Genomic DNA, 20,968 nt, shown 5'->3' on the forward strand with positions numbered 1-20,968 from the left:
GATTAAATGACAACAGGTCTCATATGGTTAAGACTAGGGCTGCAACTAACGATTATTTTAAAAATCGATGAATCGGCCGATTATTTTTTCGATTAATCGATGAATCGGACAAAAAATTTTTTTTATATTAACCTCTTTATTCCAAAATAAACATTTTAGACAGAACAAACAAGCACACAAGTACAGGTTGCTCATTAACTGTACTGGTGCAATATGAAAAATAAATGTTTGTGTAAAAACTATGCAAACTTACATGAGAAATGTAGCTGTACATCCACAAAATATAGGCTACTTTGTTTCATAAAGCGCAAAAAGAGACAGGCATTTTTGTTTTTTAAAGCCCCTAAGGGGTTCAAACAATAGGCCCCCCCATTTCAACAAATTAGTTTTTTTTAGACTAGAAGAGTTCTGCCTTTTAAGACAGGAAAGTATAGCAGTTAAAGTTGCTGCTTGAGAAAATACTGAACCATAGAGATAAAAATAGCCCTGTGATTCAAATTATAAATTGTATTTGGAATAAAAATGAGAGAACCAGGGGTGGTAAAAAAAACACATCCTCCAAAGACAGATATTTACATGGGAATGTGGCAGATAATTAATTGACATATTACTGATCTTGCTGGATTTTGTTCTGCTTTACTTCCATAAATTGCAGGATCTTCTTTTCTTTATCTGTGCCAGAAGATTTAAACTTTAAAAGACTTGCCCTCATAATTTGCAAGTTAATTTATTTATAAAGAAAATATAAACGCTGCTTAAACAAATTTAAATGAAATTAAAAGTAAAATAAGTAGCCAACCTTATCACTGTCTGTAACCTACTAACAAGGTAAGGAAAGCATCAGATGAGCTACCTGAGAAACTAACGTTACGTTTCCCCTCTTTAAAATGAAACAAACATGGTTACTCATCCTGCTGATCAGCTCTCTTCACTGCCATTGAAGGCTCCAACGTGTTTTCTTTTCAGGTGCTGCGTCATAACAGTGGTGCTTCCGTGCCATGTTTATTTGTTTTTACAAAAGTTGCCTGTTACGACTTTTTTCGCTTTACAAAGCGCAGGCTATTTTAATTATTGTGATCAATTTGCGCCGTCAATCCCGGCGCGTGTGCGCTTCATTTGCAGTCTGGACGCTGAGGGTAAACTCCTCACTAAAATCCTGCTGCTCTGACTCTGACTGCTGCGCTGAGAGGGATTCCTGTGGGAGAGGGAGAAAGGCGTTGGGATGGGGGAGGCGCCCCACAGCAGGCAAAAGCCGCCAGTGACACCGTAAAAAGTCGCCAGATTTGTCGCTAGTCGCTTTTTTGAAAAATAGTCGCTGGAGGGGTCTGAAAAGTCGCTGAGTTGGCAACACTGCAACTGCGGCGCTGACTCGCTCCGCCATATTTTTTTTTTCTTCCCCCAGATGACGGCGGCGGCGGATGACGCATTAATCGCGCGACACAACTAATCGATGATTAAATTCGTTGCCAACGCTTTTAAAAGTCGATTTTTATCGATTTTATCGATTCGTTGTTGCAGCCCTAGTTAAGACTTTAATGCACCTGCTGTATTGTAGTTATCAACAAAGATCATATTTTCAGGGCACTAAGCATTTTTCAATGTTCTTTCAGCACCTCTATATATTCAATTTTATTTAAATAATACTTTTGTTGCTATTCTTTAATCTTTATTATTTTTCGTACTGTGCATTTTCTGTGTAACATTCTTGATAACTGTGTTGTATGCTTTAGTTGCTGTCGAGTGGAAACATCGAGGAAGGGGAAATAACTCTTTAACCTCTAGAGGAGCAAAATGAAAGCCTTGAAGAGGCAGTAAATCCTCATGATTAAACCCAGATCTCTAAGACTGTCTGGTTTGTATGGGGTTACACCATGTGGTTTGTCAGTTCTTCAAAGGGTGCTCACAGACTGTTAAATTTAAAAGCTTGTTAAAACCTATATTTTTTAAAAGCCACAGTAAGGGGAAATATGACGTTTTACCTTTTCTGCTAAGTTACAAAAGTCCAGCACCACTTTTATTTTTACTTTTTTATTTCTAAGTTTCATGAATAATATTTTCAGGAACTGTGATCCTAAGAATAAGAAAATTTAGTAGACTGACTTAATATAATAAGAAATTACTGATTAAATTTAACTTATTTAGTGTGTTTTAGTCAATCTACAAAATGATAATTACCATTAGCTATAATTTAATAAATGTCAGTTTCCTAAAAAAAAAAATTGAAAGAAAGTAATGAGTGAAATAATAGCAGTCCGTTTTTACTGCAATCAGGTTGTCTACAAATTTTTCATGGAAAAATTTCATGATCTTCCAGCTCAAATTATTAGAGTTTCTGATCAGTAATGTTCATTTTAAAATATATAATTCATGTGAGGTTTTTACAGAAAGGGAGTAGAAAACACATGTAAGTTAATTCCAGACAGCCTTGAATTAAACTGGATTATTTTTCAATTTATTTTGTAATACCAATTTCAAATCCAAAATGCAGGGTTAAACTACATTAGAATACTGTTAAAATATTTTTTAGTTATTATATCCAACTCACATATTCACAATATATATATATTTTTTTTTTACAAAAGACACATTTTATGAGTGTCATTCATATTTAACTACTCACTTAAAAACTATTGTAACTGTATCTTTAGGAAAACTAGATTTTTTGTTGCCTAAAAACGACAAAAGGCTGTCATGCTAATTGCTGCTTACAGGCCCCAGCTAATTAGGGCTAAACTGACTGACAAAGAAATCAGAGTGTGGTGTGAGGGGGCCATGGAAAAACTCCAAGACTGTTTTGATATGCTTTGACAGAAACATGTTTACAGCTGCAGCAACCTATGACAGCAAAACTGAAATAGATGAGTATGCCATAACTGTGTCAGCCTACATCCACAAATACATTGAGGATGTCAGCATCAGCAAGAAAATCACCATCCGAGCCAGCCAACAACCCTGGATGAATGGGGAAGTTTGGAAATTGCTAAAAGCACAGAACACAGCTTTCAAGTCTGGTGGTAGTGGTTACATTATATAACAGATTTTTTTTATTATTATTTTTGCAACTTAGCTTGAAGGTGCTAACTGGTTTAGCTACAAGGCTTACTTGTTTACCACCTGTGCACATGTGCAGTATTGTACCTCTTGTCACTTGGTGTTGTCATTGTCGGTATACACAAAGGGATGTATTTACTAAAAAAAATTTGGTCGAAACAAAGTGTAAAACACAAAAAAAACAAATGATACACCCGCAGGATGCAATGTTTTTTCAGAAAAACTTTGTATGCAACAAGTGTGAGCTTCTGGGGTATAAATTTAAACTCTCTCACATGACTGTGCTTCCTTAAGTTGCCCTGTGCTTTGCAATAAATAGTACTCCATTCTAATTAATTAGAAAAATTTTTTATTTAAAAGTTTAGGATAACCTATGGATCTATTAGCCAGAAAGCCATATTTATCAGTAATAATCTTCATTTTACTGTAATTTAAAGCCACAGTTAAATTACAACTCTTCATTAGTTTTTTCAGATGGCTACAAGCTGTTAAAATTGAATCCATATAATCCAATTGAAAGGTCATTGTGGTACAACTAGCTCTCATTTGAAGACATTATCCCGTCTATTTTCTCATTTTATTATGCATGCAAACTGCTGTCCAAAACACTACAAATTTTTTATGCCCAGCGGACTGAGCTCATTAAACTGCAATGACTTTACCATATTTAAAAGAACATTTGTCATTTTCTGTAACTGGAGAAGCATGTAGCCAGATGTTTATAGGCACAGAGTACACACGCAGAATAATGAATGACCAAGCCCCTTACCAGAGCCCTTTTGTGGACAGATGGCACGTCTGAAGCCGAACCAAACAACATTCAGTCTACGTGGCAGCCTGTGTATTTCACTACCTTGTGCTGCTGCCCACCCTGCTGTGGAGACCCGTTTTTTTACTTTGTACTATTACTTAAAGCTATCAGTGAGTTGCTAATGTCACTTCATGCACAGTATAAACTTTTAGTGTATTATATATACCCTGCTGTTTGCACTTTACACTAGCCAAGTATGGACCTCCAGTAAGAAATGAGTCAAACTAATTTCCTCGCAGTCTGGGTTCTTAGAGTGTCGCCAATACGTTTTTTACTCCGACATATGGCAGGCCTTTTCTCACTATGTTGATGTGAAAGACACTTCTATCATACATGATGAATGTAAACTTCTGGTGTAAATTTGCTTTCCCTTTAAAATTTGTTAATAATATGGCTTCCAAACATTGGTAGCCTGCAGAAAATAAAAGGACCTTTGTTTTTTAGATTTCAATTTTAGTTTCTGTTACAATCCAGCCATTCTAGAACTGCAGCTAAAAGTGAGATTGCTAATAAAGAAAAATTGTAAATGATTAAATACTCTGTTCAAGGAACTAGATGCATCCCTAAGGGACTGTAAACTAGTCATGTGTTCGAGATTTTATATTTTTATGCCAAATTAAAATATGTTTACTAATTCAAGTTAAGTGAGTCACAGATTTAAAATAGCCTCATTACCTGTTAATTAATGCTGCATTAAATAAGGTTATTGGTAAATATTTTTAAGCAGCAGCTAGAGAGTAACGGCCTGTGTTTTTGGAAATAGCATTTGTCTTCTAAGGCAAAGGCTCCAACCTGAGCCATTATGAGGCACAAATACATTTCTAGTTAAAGAAAATCAAACACATGGGGTGTTACTCCTTGTGGGTTCATACGATCACAGGACTAATTTAAATAAGAGGCTCAATCTAAATGGCTATATGTTATATTATTGATCCTGGTCTGTAGATGGAAAAAAAAAAACATAGAAAACTAGCAGCCCTCATCTCTTTAACTTCAGTGTCAAAGATATTTTAGACTATTGTGGAAATATAATTGAATGATGGCTTCATCAAATATTAATATTAAAGTCAGTATTTTTTTCAGTATTGTTACATTAAGGGAAAAGGAACAAATATTTACACCTACTGTGGTGTTTAAGCAAAGCTCAGTTCATGCTAAGAAGACCAAAACTTGGCAAGAACATATCTCTAGCAGCAATTTCTCAACTCTATTACCCTGAATGGTTCCTGCAAAGCACAACTTAATGCTGTTTACAGCAAATTCTGACCCTAACATCCGATTGTTGCAGATGAAATAAAAGATTCTCAGTCTTTTATTTTCTGATGTTGGAGTTTTTATAAGGTGTAATATAATACTTCTTAAGATGCAATAGTTTTTAAATGACTTGAAAGGCTACATGAAGTAGTTTGGCATTCAGTTTCATTTGAATGCCAAAGTAGCAAAAGGCCTTCCATGAGAGACTTTCTTCTTCATGCTTTCATTTCTAGTTTAGCACAATAAGACATCCTCTGAAGAGTTTGTCTAAAAATCTCTGTGTAAAAGCATATTGCTTGAACTCAAGTTCTTTTCAGGGACAATTTTCCGCAATCCATGATTATAATAAGTGATTATTTTAGTGACTAATTTTGTCCTAAACCAGTCTGATAAATATCCTATATGTCTAACTTTGGTCTTTCTTTGTAAATCCAAGCCATGGTTGTGTAGATAATCCTAATAGATCAAGAACTCCAACCGGCCTTTCAAGCACCAATGATCAGGATGGCTTCTAAGTCAGTGAAAAAGCATTTTTGCAGAAAGGTGTCTTCAAAGAATTGCTAACAAGCAAAATAGCAAATAAGATCTTGGTTCGGTAATAGTAAAAAAAAAATCCACTGGACTTGGTTTCAAAGATTTGAAGACGTTTCGCCACCTCTCCAGGAAGCTTTCGCAATTCAAATTTCACACTTGAATTGCGAATGGATTTTTTCCAGTGGATTTTTTTTTTTTACTTTTACGGAATGACAATGACCTGGATGACTGAGAATCTTCATCAGCAAGATGTTGGTTAAAAAAAGGAGATAATAAATATGTAAGTATGTGTTTTTGAGTGTGAATTAGATATGTAGGTCTCTTTTGAAAGCTATAGTTATTTCCACCTTTGAAAGTTTTAAAGCACAAAAGGAAACCTATAGCTTATATGTAGATCATTTAGGTCTGTCTAACAACCTTTTCATTAATTAGAATTAGTCTAAGAAAATAAAAAAAACTCAAAACTCTAGTTTAGATTAAATCATTTTTATCAAAAAATGTGTTAAGATGTTAGATAAGCTTTTTCTCTTGTCTCTCACTATAGCTCTACACCCTTCACACACTCATTCTGATGATAAAGTGCTTTTAGATTTGTCCTTTAATAATGCATGCTTGTGATCCTCCCTTGCTCTTAATTTTTTCATGTTTGGTCCTCTATCCTTTTGCTTCCATCTCAAACAAGGTCTTTCTCCCACGATACCTGGTTTGCCTCAAGCTACAGTTTTCTGACGTCTCGGTGTGTTTCTGTCTCCACTTATTAGGATCTCACACTTCTCACCCCTTCCCCACTCTTCCCCCTTATCTTTGTCTTTCTTCTCTTGTTTCAGCTCAGCCTGCTTCAGTTCTGCTCAGATAAGATCAATGGAGTTCAAGTTCAAAGCAGATCGGTCAAGAATACAGAATTAAATCAGTTCTAGCTGTTGTAATTCACACCATTCAGTCTATTGCTAAAATATAGTGGGGACTCTTAACAAAAAAGAAAAAAAATATTTTTATTTTGTTGTTTTAAAATAAACCCCATTGGTTCAGCCTACTCAGCAACAATTTTGAAGGTTCTTGTCTAAATAAGAATTTGTTTTGCTAATGTTAGATAAATGGAGGGTCCCCCTGGATATTATGATAATGCTTTTCTGGTCACGGAGGTTAGCCTCTTTGTTGAGGTGAAAGGGGCATTATGCATGTGTCTGTCTCTGTATTGGTGTGTGCATGAGTGAAGATTGTGGGTGGATTTTATTTGTGATGGAAGTAAGGAGTAATAAAAGTGACAGAAAGACATTGTGGTTGATTAAAGGCCATGTATTAGCAAGTCATAGTCATTTACTGAGTATTCCCTCGGGAGAGAGAGAGATGTGCGTATGAATTTGGAGACCTCACCCGACAATGGCTATAGAAGGAGAATACAATAAATTCTGTTTACTTCAATGAATACATCTAAAAAATATTTTAACTAAATAATTTAACTATTTCAATCATCAACATTTACTTTCTATATCACATTGATAACCTAATTACAGTTAAAATATTATGATAACTATACAAATAGCATAAAATATATCTCTGTGAATGGAACCAGATGGTATTGATTTGTACCTTTCAAGACAATACTTAAAGCATTGGTCCATTTTATTATTAATGTTTTTCTGAGTCACCAATCACTCAGGTGAAATGAAGCATGTCACACTTTCACCTTAACCAGCTCTAATTCTGCACTAATTCAAAGGTGGTGTAAACAAATTAGTTGAAATTGTGCGATATCTACAGATCCAATTAGCACACTGTTGGTTCCTTTCCTTGTGTCTGTTATCTGTCTCACTCATTAAACTGCTAAAGGGGAGAAACAGCAGAAATAGAGTTCTAAAAAACTTAAAACTTCACCTGCTCCTATGTCAAGGCTCAGAAGGGAGGACTCAGTATTAAAGGCAAGACAGACAGTAAGATTACTCAAAAATGGTTTATTTAAAAATACAAATTGTCGATGGCAACTAGGGCGTCTAATGCAGGAACCTCTCTAGGAGGGAAACAGGTTAGTGACTATGTTAATCTGACGGAGGATGATTACAAACATGTGAGTCACTAACCTGGTCTTAAAGTTCAGTTCATACCCAGAGGAAGAGGTGGATTCCAGCCGCCAACATGATGCGACGAATGCTCCCCAGAGAGTTCAACATGCTGAAGTCTTGAAGACATCAGAACTGATCAAGGTTAAGATACAAGTAGGCGAAGGAGGGCAGGACAATCCAGAGGACGAATCTAGAGCCGGTGTCCAAGAGGTTCATAGCAGTCCGGGCCAGAAGTTCAGAGACTAGAAGAGGTACTGAAGGGAAATCCAGGTCTGTGAAAAGAAGCAGATCCAGAGTCGTCAACAGGCAGAATCCAGCAGGAATCCGTAAAAAAGGTTAAGCAAAGAGATCAGAACGGGTACGTGGAGGCTCAGACGTCCAAAGGCAGAACGGGTCAGGATCAGGCACTCAGACCACATTAAGGTACGCTGGAGAACTCTCACCAAAGGCTTGAATAATCTGGCGCTGATGACTGGTTAGAGAGCAGGTTAAATAGAAGCTGCAGCAGGTGGATAAGATGAAGGATAATGAGAAAACTGGCTGAGCTAGGTAGGGGAATGAAATGAGTGATCCAGCCAGTCATCAGGGCCAAGATCATTGAAATCCAGAGACGATTCCATACCACAGTTTTAGACAAAAGGGTTTCTAGAAAACGATCACAGTTAAGATTTCTTTTCAGTCTTTATTACACTTAATGGACGACTATATTTACTTCTAATGGTACCATGAACTTAAATGCCTAAAGAATTGAGGAACACGCTCTATATCTACACTATTTCTATTACTCCTTGTAGTACTAAGAAAAAGGGGAAACATTTTCAATAAAATGGGATTGGTTGAAACATTATCAGTGCTCAAAAATGAAAGACCTCTGACATTATTTTTGAGAAGGGAAAGTTTAGGATTGAGTATATGGAATCCAAAGTTTGGAAACTGCCTTGACATTAAGCAGAACATCAGTAATTGAAAAAAGATAAGGGTGTGTCATTCTGAGCGTAGGATGAGTTCATTTACTTTTTAATAGCCGCTTTAGTTTCGAAGCTTTGATGTTTGCTTTAATGTTTTAGTCAAAAAAAAAGAAAGGTCAGGTAGAGTTTATGAGCATATGCTTTGATGTCTAAATGAAGATTATCTTGTTATCCCTTTATTTTTTGTTGAATTTAAAATGACCACATGACCACATCTGGAGAATTCATCTTTTCTTGTATGTATTGTAATTCTTAAATTGTGGCTGTGAAACACCAGGAAAAAAGCTGAAATGCAATCGGCTGTGAACGGGTTTTGAGGGTGTCCCTCTAGTTAAATATCTTTTCTAAATACATTTTTCTCATTTAAGCTATTTAGTACCTGTCATTTCTTTTAGAAATGTTTCTTTTTTGTATTGCCGTTAAAAACACCCAGTCTCACAGAATTTCTTCCTCTGTGTTGTAGGTCTGATACAACATTAGAAGAAAGTAACTGAGATCTACTCCTATTAGGTGAGTCGACCACTTGATCACTGTCTACTGATTTTCGCGTTTAAATATAGATATATATTAGCAACTCAAACTAATCTATTACTGGGATTTGGAATGTTTAAAGGAATAGTACACCCAAAACATGTTTCGGGTGTACTATTCCTTTAAGGCGTGTTGTGTCTTTAAAGCTCCTGCATATGCTGTTAGTTTCATAATTTAAACCAAACCTAGCAGAAAACTTGTCTGTCTAAATGGAACAAACCCCTTCCCCCACTGGATGTACTTGCTAAGTTTGTTCTTGTCTAATAAATTGTTTTGGTTCTGACGTTAAACATTTCCTGCTAAGAAGATGATATCTGGTATTAACCAATAGCTTGTAAGATAGTTGTTGTAGTTTTCCTTTGTGAATTAGCAGTGCATCACACATTGTTGTAGTTTTTCACCTACAATGCTTGGATTCTTGTTGCATTTGCTTTCTCAAACTATTTAAAACAGCATAATCTCTATAGCTTCTTGCTTGTGTTTTGTGCAGTTAGTTGGCTGCTTTATGCTTGGTGTTATCCAGATGACATCATTTCACTGTGGAAGTAAAACTTTCTGGGAAATAGCTTACAAGGGATTAATCTGCGTTGTAAGGGTTTACGTCGGAGGTGATGGGTGCATGGGTACATCGTTATTTGTAAATTCTGGAGAATGCTTAGTGGTGATGTATATGGCTGCCGCATGCGACTTTTTAAACAAGAGTTATTCACCTGCAAACCAAGGCTGAATATTTTATAAGATAAACTTAAAAACAGAAGTTGTATTAAACTGCAGCAAGAACTGATAAAACACACGGTAAATACAGTTGTTTGTCAGCTTTTATTGTCATTTCTCTGTTACAAGTACAGAGCAACGAAATGAACTCTCTGCATTAAACCCATCCCCTTGGAGAGGAGTGGGCTGCCATTGTGCGGCGCCCAGGTTTGTGGGGTTAAGGGTCTTGCTCAGGGACCCAGAGTGGCAGTCCATGGGAGTGGAGCTTGAACTCAGGATTCAAAGCTCTATGCCCTAACCACTAGGCTACCAATACCCCTGATTATTATGACTAAAGATTAATTTGCAGAAGGAGTCTTATAATGATATATGTGTCTGGCACACTGCCCAGTAGGATCTTTGTGAAATGAATATGCATAAAGAGATTCAGTTCTAATTTCAAGTGATTCAGTTCTAACTTCCTTTAGTTATAGTAACAATGTCCACATGGTTTTTAGGTAGACTTTTACTGTGTTTTGCACTGTTCATAACCCCCCAAACAAAAAAAACAAAAAAAACAAAACAAATGTAGGCGAGCCTAAAAAAATATTGATTGCATTTTCTTCGTTTTATCACTTATAATGTCGGACATAATAACACTTTTGATTGGTTTCCCTTGAAAAATATTTTTACCTCTGCACAGGTATCAAACATTTGCTATGTACTTCAGATATTCTTTAGTTCAGTTGTACATTTCCGGGCGTGAAATGCTTCTTAAACCCTAAAGAGAATAAATTGTCCCTTTCTACAACCTATTATGAAGTATTTTAAGTCTTTAGCTGAGCTAATAGCCTTCCTTGTTCTGTAAGGAAGGACAGTGGTGTAAACATTGTGTTTTTAAAACAACACGTTGCATCAATGTCAACAAACATTATAACAGAACATAATTAATGACAGCAGGAGTAAGATGATACATTGTGTTTAAGATGTGAGTACATTACAATTAATAGTATGCATTTATTCTTAAGAGCCCAGATGTGTTTTTCATTCATTTAGAGCATTACTAAATAAAAGTGTTTAGCCTTTTGAGATGCAATGAACTAAGCCAGGTGAAAGATTTTATTTTCATTCAGCAACAAAAAAAATGATGCAAAGTAGAAATTTGCCTACAAGGTGAAGTAAAGGCATGTGTTTGAACAGAGTTTGAATATGACCAGTATGATGGTACTGGTCAGGATTCAATGTCCTATTCTGCTGCTGAAAAATATCATACACATATTTTGATAAAAAAAAACAAAAAACACAATGCAACATTGGCTTTTACAGATTCATCAACACAATCAGATATTAGTTAGTTTTAACTTCTCTTTGGCTTTGCTTTCAGCAATAACAGTGAGAGGCCTGCTTAAATATATGAATAAGAATGCATAGAAACATTTGTATCAACCATGAGGAAAACCTACAAACAGATCTGCCAGCAGGGAGCATTAGCTTTAGTAAGTAGAGCAATGCAGTATTACATAACACATCACTACTATGTTTTCCATGTTTAATTTCCATCCTTGTTTCCTGAATACTCCCATGAGGACACTCAGTTAAACTGAGCCATAATTTGAACGGTGAGTCATTACAGGAGTTTGTGTTAGTTTATTGGAGTCACAGAAATAGTGGTTCACTTTCAGGTATTGCCCATTGTGATGGTGATCTCTGCTCTGTGGTGCCACGGCTTCCTCTCTTCTCCTCTTCATGAGTAATCCTGATGAACAGATGGATGGAGGAGGCAGAAAAGAGGCCATGCCAGCTTGTTACACTGCCATAACACCATCAATTAGAAACCCCTCCCTTGCTCCTTCTGCCCCCACTTTTCCATCATGCTTTTTTCATTCCTCTTTGCATGTTTGCCTACTCTATCTCATAGCCTACCTGCCTTGTTCTGTATATGCCACTGTACTCAAGTGTTTGCAGAAATGCTACTGTCAGCTAGCCTAAGAGATTATCTTCTCATGGTCACTAAAACAGCTAGAAAATATACATCAAATCTTAAAGGTTTAACAATCATCTCTCACCAGTCTTGCATTGAAAGACAAACACATTTTTCCACAGGATGTTATGTTGTAGAGCTTTAAGTGACACACCAAGGCCATGTGTGTCGTTAGCTCATCAATACCTTTCACTTTAAAATAGCACCAAGGAATACTAAAAAAAACTTGGCCCAGAAGGATTTACAGCATCTGTCCATACTAATGCTGCATTGAAATGAAACTGTCATCTGTACAGACTCATTATTCTTCGTGCACAATGCAGTTTATTTACCCCCACGTTTTGCCCAGAGACACTCTTCAAAGGCCTGTGTCATATATGTTTTAGATCTTAACTGATAGTTGATTAACAGGCTTTTGCTCAACTCCAATCATCAGAATCAGCTGCACTAAAGCTGAGAAACATCTAAAACCTGCAGGACAGCAGCCCTCTTTGACCCACTATGGATGTTTCCATACTTCAGCTCACCTGATTTAGATTATGTAGTTCAGCAACGATCTTATACAGTAATCATCCATTCATTTAAATCATATGTGTGGTGAAGCAGGAACTACACGCAGGACACTGGCCCTTGAGGACTGAAGCTGGACACCCCTAATTTGCAAAAACTATTCAGTGAGGCATTTGATTTCAAAATCTCTGTTTCCAGATGTCATTGAATCATCACTCTCACACTGATTCCGCACACAATTTGATCATGCAATGTTTTAGCACACAAATTACATTTAGAAAATGTATTTGGCAATCACTTTGTTAATTGCACTATTTTATGTTAATGATGAGTCTTTAAACTTTACTAGACTTTATGGAGTTCTCCAGGGTGTATTGCTTGGCCCACTAGTTTTAAACTTATACATGTTACATTTGTGTAATTTTGCTGCAAAACATCAGATCGTGATGACTTAACAATTTCCTTTCAAACAATAGAAAGCACAAACGTTTTGGACCCCCAACGATGGTAGGTTGATGCCATCACCTTTGTTGTTAGTACATTATCTTCCTTGCTTCAGATAATTTCCCATGATAAGTCCCATGGTCTTCTTTTCTATGATATTTGTTTTGTCTTTTTTTTTACCTAGTGTTTTAATAAAAATATAATTTGATCAGTTTTATTGTTATTTCATCCAGTTTTAGATAAATGTTAATTTCTTGCATATGTAATTTTTTATGTCATTTGGTTATATACAGCATGTTGATCTACATGCCTACTGACAAGGGGCTTAATAAAAGTTAATTGTAGGACGGGTTTAGTTGTATAATTTCTATTATTAGAAGAGTCTGACAAATAAATGTTTGCACAACTTTTTAAATTGTTTTAACTCCATAAGTTTATTCTAGGTTTCAGCAATGTTGGCTTGCAGCCAAAAGGTTCTAGGTTCGATCTTATGCCAAGGGTCTGCATTATCACCCTCTGTGTGCGTGGGTGCCTTCTGGGTACTCCGGCTTTTTTCCGACATCCAAAAAACATGACTATTAATTGATGATTCTAAATCACCCTTGAATGTGTGTTCATGCTTGTATGTCTCTGTGTTACCCTGTGATGTACTACTGACTTATCCAGTGTGTACCCCACCTTTTGGAGACCAATAGTCCCATGGCCCTGATGGACAACCATTAGATGTGTCAGGGTTCTGCCCTTTGTTTAGTTTACTTTTTAGTCTCACTGTAATTTTGTGTTTTTGTAGTGGTTTTCTAGCAGTGTTGTGTTTTGGTGATACTTTCTGTGTAAAACACGTTCACATTTGGACACATTTCATTGTCCTGAACAGTTTCGGGTATGGAAAAGTCTTTGATTTTAAGTCTAGCTTTTTAAACATACATGCAGTAGAAACTTATAAGATCCAAAGAGACAAAAACCAGTGATAGACCGAGCCAGGCTCTGCACTGACTCAACCCACAGATTTTAAAAAGACTACCTTAGACAGGCGAGGAAGACTTTCTGAGCTGTCATAGAAATATATATACCCACGGGCACATCTACAATCAGTCCACAGGCAGCAAATAAATAGATATTTGGGGCTGGCTGTGTGCATTTCCCTGAATAAGAAATTGGATGTAGGGATGAAATAAGCACAAATACATGGCTTTCCAAAAGTCTTCATATCCGTTTATTTTTTGTTCTCATTTTCTAGGGACCACATGCAACTTGACTGTAATGGAATGTTAAACAACAGACCAAAAAAAAATATATATAGGTTATTGCTGTGAAAGAGTGATTAAAAAACCCCCACAGATTTTAAGTTAAAGTAAAAAAGCTAAAGGTTTTCCACATTTGAACCAGAGTAATACAATGCTCTGCACCAAACCATGCTGGATTCTTTGAGTGTGCTTATCAGAACCAAGTCACATATAGCTACTCCTCTATGCTGTTCTCATCCTGACTCATCTGTTTTACCAGTGCACCCTGCTGCCTGCATGTGGTGTGAACTAAATCGTAAAAAAAAAACTGAAAAAAAATATATCAGCATTAAAGAGGTTTATATATATATAGATCTAGCCCGGATGTTCTCAGAAGATTGACTTATATATTGACAATATAGCAGGACAACTCGTAAGATATACTTTCTGAACAGAAAATTAAAAGATATGATTTTTTTCTGCTTTACTCCTCAAAGTGGTATGACATAAACATACATACATTTAAATATGTTTATTTGAATCATATATTTCTGTTACATAATCAGCTTCCACTGATTATTTAACCGCCCTTTAAGTGCACATGGCATCTATTTTGCCATGTGCACTTAAAGGGTGGTTAGCGGTTTAAATCTTAATGCTTTTGCTGGTCAATATCCCCCCCCCCTAAATTGACTTTTTGGCAACATTTAGACACCCTGGGGACAGATCAATAGATATCCTGCTGTTCACTTTCTTTAAAGGCTTGCTAAGACAAAATTAAGTCCCACACACGAGCACGCTAATAGACAGACTTGAAGAACTGTGGGAAAATGTTTTCAAACTTGTAGATTTATTTTCATTTCTATTTACATTTTTCTACAGCAATGTAAAACACTCATTTTCAGCTGTCCTGAGTGCCTAACTCTTTAAATAGGGTGGTGTGAGGAGCTTTTTTTCTTACTATCCAAGTTTGAAAAAAAAACAAAAACGTTTTATTCACTCAAGTTATCTGTATGACTTAGAAATTAGATTTTCTATAAAACCTACACATAATGAAATAGAAAGTGGGGAAAATAGTAAAAAAAAGGTATACGTGCTTTGGTAAAAAATAATTTAAAATAGCTTTAAGCAAAGGAATTCTGTAGTTTTTTTTATATCCTAGCTGTAGTTAATGTTACACGGTTGCCAGCATGGGTGTTTTTATTTATTTTATTATGTTGGTGCTGTGGTCTCCCAGTGGTGTCACTTTGTACCTTAGGACACCGCTGCCATTTCAGCATTATTGCTGTGATAAACAACATCGGAGGACAAAGGGTCGCATCGGTCAGAGGCAGAAGAGAGGATAGGCAGTGTCATGGCATGAGGCCTGCTGACCATCAGCATATCACAAAGCCTCAGAGAAAAGTGGGCGCAGGGCGATTTCTATAGATGCTGCTAGAAAAAACTGACCCACAAAACCAAGGTCCAGTGTGTATGGGTGGGTGGGTGTATTTTGCACATTTAAAAGAAGCTGAGATAGTTTGTTTTGATTAGGTGGCTCAGGGTGATCCGGTTTTAGAGCTGTTGGAGACAAAGGGACCTGCCAGTTTTGTCAGTCTTTATTTTGTGAAGAGATGATGTAATTGTAGCAAAAGCTGTTCCTAATTAATGTCCAACGAGGCATGCATTCTGGTTAAAGTCAACAGATAATAAAACAATTGAAACCACTGACTCAGGAAGGAAGAGATAACTTTAGGTAACAGGGATCCCTTAAATAAATAAGCGTATACAACTCAGTTTTTTTTTTCCAAACTGCTTAGTTATGCTAAATAATGTTGTCCTGCTAAAAAAATGTATGAAATAGAAAAACTGAGTTGTTATATGTGTCATTAGAGCATTTATATAATAAATATATATAAACATATCAGCTCTGATAACTGATAATATCCAAGTTAAGGTCTGTTAAAATAAACATCCTCAGCTCTAGTGTTTCCCATGTAATCACCTTGCATACCTTGGTTTGTATACTTGATTACCATTGCTTATCTGAAGAATCTATAATAATTATAATTGAACTTTATTCATCTTACACTGGAGAAATTTACCTCTGCATTTAACCCATCCCCTTGGGGAGCAGTGGGCTGCCACTGTGCAGCACCCGGGGAGCAACCTTCTCAGAATACAAGTACACTGCTCTAACCAACTAGGCCAACACTCCCCCTACTTCTTACCCTATAAGTTATGAAAATGCAACATAATGTATCAGTTTTTACATATTTTATTAAAAGGTATTTGAGTTAAACAATATGGTTTAGCTTGTTTTCGTTGCTTTGACCGACTTTCTCAATTTTCCACAGCTGATTTGCAGTTTGTCACACATTACAATAGCATAGTATCTACCGTCCAGAGTGTAACCAAGCAGTCTGCAATAAAATTATACCTGAACAAAAGAAGTATCCCCAGCTTTTACACAAAAAGAATTATCAGATTTTTTTAACAGAATTATTGAGATCAGTTCAATAAAAGCAAATATCTGTTCATGCTCCAAGCAGATGATAGAGCATTCCCTCTGGTTTAATCTTGCTGAAAGCAGCCTGAGTCAGTATATTGTCTCATAAATATCTCTCTCGCTGTGATTTAATGATTGCAAATGATTGTGCTTTCTATCACTCCGTGCAAATCTCTTCCTTCCTCCTTTTTCCTCCTTCATCATCTGTCATATCAGGCTGTAATCCATCAGTGTTTGTTAGAAAGACGAAGGCTGAGGAGTGACCAACATTGCATTCTGCTTCAGGCTTTGCTATTTTAAGGGCAGAGGAAATCTTGAGTTAACGCTAGTACATTTGAGAGATGTTGATGTCTTTTATCCAGAGCCTTTAGCAGATAATCCGGTGATGGGTACAGTTCTTTAAAGGACTGAACCTTAAGTTCAAGAACCTTAAGCGAGGACCCTTTTTGAGTACCGGTATATATATAAAAAAGAAATGGCTTGAATCACTCAGAAAAATCATGTTTGATTTTTTTTTTTTACTACATAATAAAGCGATATCAATCATTTCAACTTTTTGAAAGAAATAAAATCATATCATAAAAGTCTATTTATACAATAGTAAATGGTGTTTTGGTTGATGGTCTATCAGGGTATACATCATTTAGTTCAATGGACACAATTCCGCAAGTAATAAGAAGGTAAATTTAATTTGTTGACATATGTTACTTAAATTCGAAAACCTGTTTTAAACCTACTCTATACTTTTACAGCAAAAAAACTAAGAAAAAACAAAAAAACTAACTAATCCATAAAAGGCTTTGATAGAAGTGATTTTTATTCTAACCCTGAAAATAAAAGCATTTCTGCAAACTTATAGGAAAGCCCCTAATCACCTGGTATGTTATTAGAAGGGGCTGCTGGTGGTTTTCAACAGAAAAGCTTAGTTTGAAGTTTTGTTTAATGTCACTGCTGAAGAGGTTGACATACCATCACATATTAGTGTAACTAAACAAGCTGCTAAGAACTTTCAGAGCAGGACTTTTTTCTGTGTTCTATTTCTAGCTTGGCTAAACAACCACATTCCAGTTAAAGATGTACATACTTTAACACACATTCTTAGGGGAAATAATTTACTGGATTATGTGCTGCCTGCGCAAAAGAGGAGCCGAAGTAAAGAACTAAAATAGAATTGAAATCAATGTTTTTTTAAATCCTTGTCCTTTGAGATAAATTATTATCACTGAGAAAAACAATCTCTGTTCACTCTGTTTCTGTAAAATAAGCTCTTTTGTTTCTCTTCTTTTCATGATCAAGCCTCTCTTTTTCATCTCCTATGCGTTCGGCGTCCCCACCATGCAGGAAGTATCATTCTCCTTGTTACCAGTGAAAATAAATGTGCATGAAGTATCCATAAGAAGATGAGAAAAATGAATTTAAAAAAAATGGATATTGTCTGAAACAAAATCTCAAGTAGGTCGTGGCACTTAAAGATGAGGCAATGTTTTTATTGAATTAGTCCAGTTTCAGCCATGGCTACTCAGATAAAAGTTGTCAGAGATTTTAAGGAAACAGGGATTCTTATAAGCTGTATGGCTTATAACTTTATCTAATTCTTAAACAAACGATCCATATTCAATTCCAAAGTACATTATTAATCCCAAAGAGAAATCAAATATTGCAGTATCTCATTATAATATGGAAATTTACGCTGCAAAAAAAAAAGATTAGAGCTCAATTTAATTCTTAAACATTAAAGAAATATTTATCATCACATTTACAAAAATAACCAAGGAAAGGAAATAGCCGTCATTGGTGTGACACTAAACTCCATCATGGTCACAGGCTGGTTTCAGAAAGAAGACAAAATAACACAGCAAAGCAGCCAATGCAGTAATTTAATTACAACTGAGCAGCAGAGCTTCATGGTTTCTCTGACCTTAGAGTTGGTCAAAGGATAATGGATGATGAGAGATGACCTACCCACTAGCTGATGTCATTTCAGTGAATCACAAGGTTGACTTTTATTATGATCCTTTCCATTTTGGCAGCCTCTTAAGAAAATGTGCAGCGAGGAATTAACATGAGCCTAATAGCTTGAGGTTGAATGTAATGCTGGGTTTCTGTCTGTTTGTGTAATTGTGCTGTTCTGTGAAGAATAAATATGCCAAAGCAATGTTTTCCACCACACAGCACAGTACAGCCTCATGGCCTAGCCTTTAACTGTGAAAAGTTCACACAGCAGGCTGGATAAACACTTTAGAATAGTCAGTGTTGTTTTAGACACTTATAAGCAAAAAAGTTTGTATATATTTATAAATATAAACATGAACATTGATTTGGAAGAATTGTCTAAAACCTGTTGTTGAAGGTCTTTGTCAGCACAATTAGTTATACACGGAAATCTGTCTTTTGTGGCAGAAATCTAAAAAAAATAAAAGGTAAAATCCTGCTGAAATATGTAGAAGAGTTTTCTCTGGGGCTATACAATTTAAATTTAAACCGTGTTGTAAAATACAACATTTTAAAAAGAACCTTCCACATCCATGCTATGGGCCACCATGCTATCCTTTAGCAGGGCCAGGAAACGTAGTGAGAGTTTATGCAAAGATCAATGCATGATGGAATTCGAAGAAAACCTACAGACAATTTAATGATGGTATGAAGAACACCTTCCAGAGGCTAACAAATAAAAGGATTAGCCAGCGCTGTTATAGAATGATATGTATCAGAGCATAATCAAATTGATTCTAATAATTTTAAGGGACAGACTTAAATACTTTCAAGAATAAATCCTGTCGAATCATGGTTTACATATGCACTTTACATTTTAAAACATAATCTGGGATTTTTGTTGCACATTCTACATTGTTAATATAAAAACTAAAGCATTTTCTCCACTTTTTAATTTTACTTTTTTGCAAAATTTCAGTATTGCTTGTTGAAACTGCTGCTGATGTTGCAGCGCCATATCTGTTGCTGCTGCATGGAGCATTATTGTAATTAATCTGAACATAAGATGCCGCCTTTATGTAATTATATTGCAGTGGTTTTTACAATGAGATTAAGGGCTTCGGCGGACATGAACTGCCTGTAAGTATGTTCAGCGATGTTACACTCTTTATCTCTGGATTTCATCCCCCAGTGAGCGTAATACTCAACAGGACATGTCAGCGTAATTAGTTGTGTCCTGGGGTTGTGTTAGCTCCCACTCACGCCCTAGCTCAGCTTGAAAAAAATTCTGTGTGTAGTCCGGAACTTACTCTCTGTTATTCATTCTCTGAGTGCCATAAGACGTGGCACTCCTACAAAACAGTAACTAACCTAAGTTTAGACATGTATCATCATTATTCCACCTTAAGATTTGAGGGTATCAGCATCATGCACTCTTGTACCTTCCTAATACATGGATGACTTGCCTCAAAGGTATAGTTGAGGATTTTCACAAACTTTTGAAAAGACCCTCCCTCCCAACTTAAAAAAAGCACATGCACAACCCAGTACCTGCTCCTTGTGGACACTATATTTTAAAGTTGCTGTTTGCATCGCTCATACAAGCTTACTTTCCAAAAGAAGATTTGCAATTTTTCCACTATATCAGACTCACCTCTGGTATGTGAAAATTAGGAGGAGCATGTAGGATGGCGTCACGTAAATATATCAGCAGAATGATTGATAATTAAGAGGAGCACTTATTTTGATGATCCACCCAGAAAAAGAACATCCTCTACTACACCTTTAATCAATCTTTCTATATAATGGCAACACTGCATTCAAAATCACACAATCCTATTGGTTTCTTAGCCCAAACCTCCTTTGGTGTGCATGATTTTTATCTGATAGTCATTTTTCTATTGTGCTAAAGTTTGTTAACTATGCTACAGCCGCACCCTTTGAAGATTCTACACAATCAGCATTTAGCTGCAGTATCAGAGCTTCCTCAAAATCATATCCAATGGTGCAATAATACCAGGAGTAATGCAAATATATATCACCACAACATTTTCATTTATTGACCTTCCCCTATGGTGCCACCATACATGAAAACAATGGTTGTCGATGGAGCAATGCAGAGCATATTCATTTCTAAAGATGATACCATACCTTTTGTTATCAAGCTATGCCTTCAGACTATATTTTCGCTCTAGATGAAGTCATCTGCTTTGATCTTTATGGCAGGCAATGTATGGGACACTTAGCTGTTAGTGTGAATAATGATAGTCTTTGAGATGGGTTGCAGGATGACAGTAAGTATTATAAAAGGTCCATCACTCTTGTCCAGATGGTAGGCGTTGATCTCTTGAGTGAATGATACTGTATGCATGATTAGGCAGTCATTTTGCTGCATGGTCTGTATTGAATAATTGGATCCTTTACAACAGACAAGCTTAATGTAGCTATTCGTTCCTACACGGAACATTGTCACACCCTTGCAACCCAA

General features: G+C 36.1%; 1 protein-coding gene across 11 annotated transcripts in view; it reads left to right on the plus strand.

Annotated features, from left to right (window-relative positions):
* The window catches only part of nrcama (neuronal cell adhesion molecule a), a 76,746-nt gene that overhangs the window by 22,949 nt on the left and 32,829 nt on the right, over nt 1-20,968 (plus strand). For all 11 annotated transcript variants that reach the window (XM_038303911.1, XM_038303912.1, XM_038303920.1 and 8 more), the window contains exon 2: nt 9,142-9,188. The gene's annotated coding sequence lies outside the window, so the exon portion shown is untranslated. The remainder of the gene's footprint in view (nt 1-9,141; nt 9,189-20,968) is intronic.

The sequence above is a fragment of the Cyprinodon tularosa genome, unplaced genomic scaffold (genome assembly GCF_016077235.1).
Source record: "Cyprinodon tularosa strain WSP-4 unplaced genomic scaffold, ASM1607723v1 ctg520, whole genome shotgun sequence".
Lineage (NCBI taxonomy): Eukaryota > Metazoa > Chordata > Actinopteri > Cyprinodontiformes > Cyprinodontidae > Cyprinodon > Cyprinodon tularosa.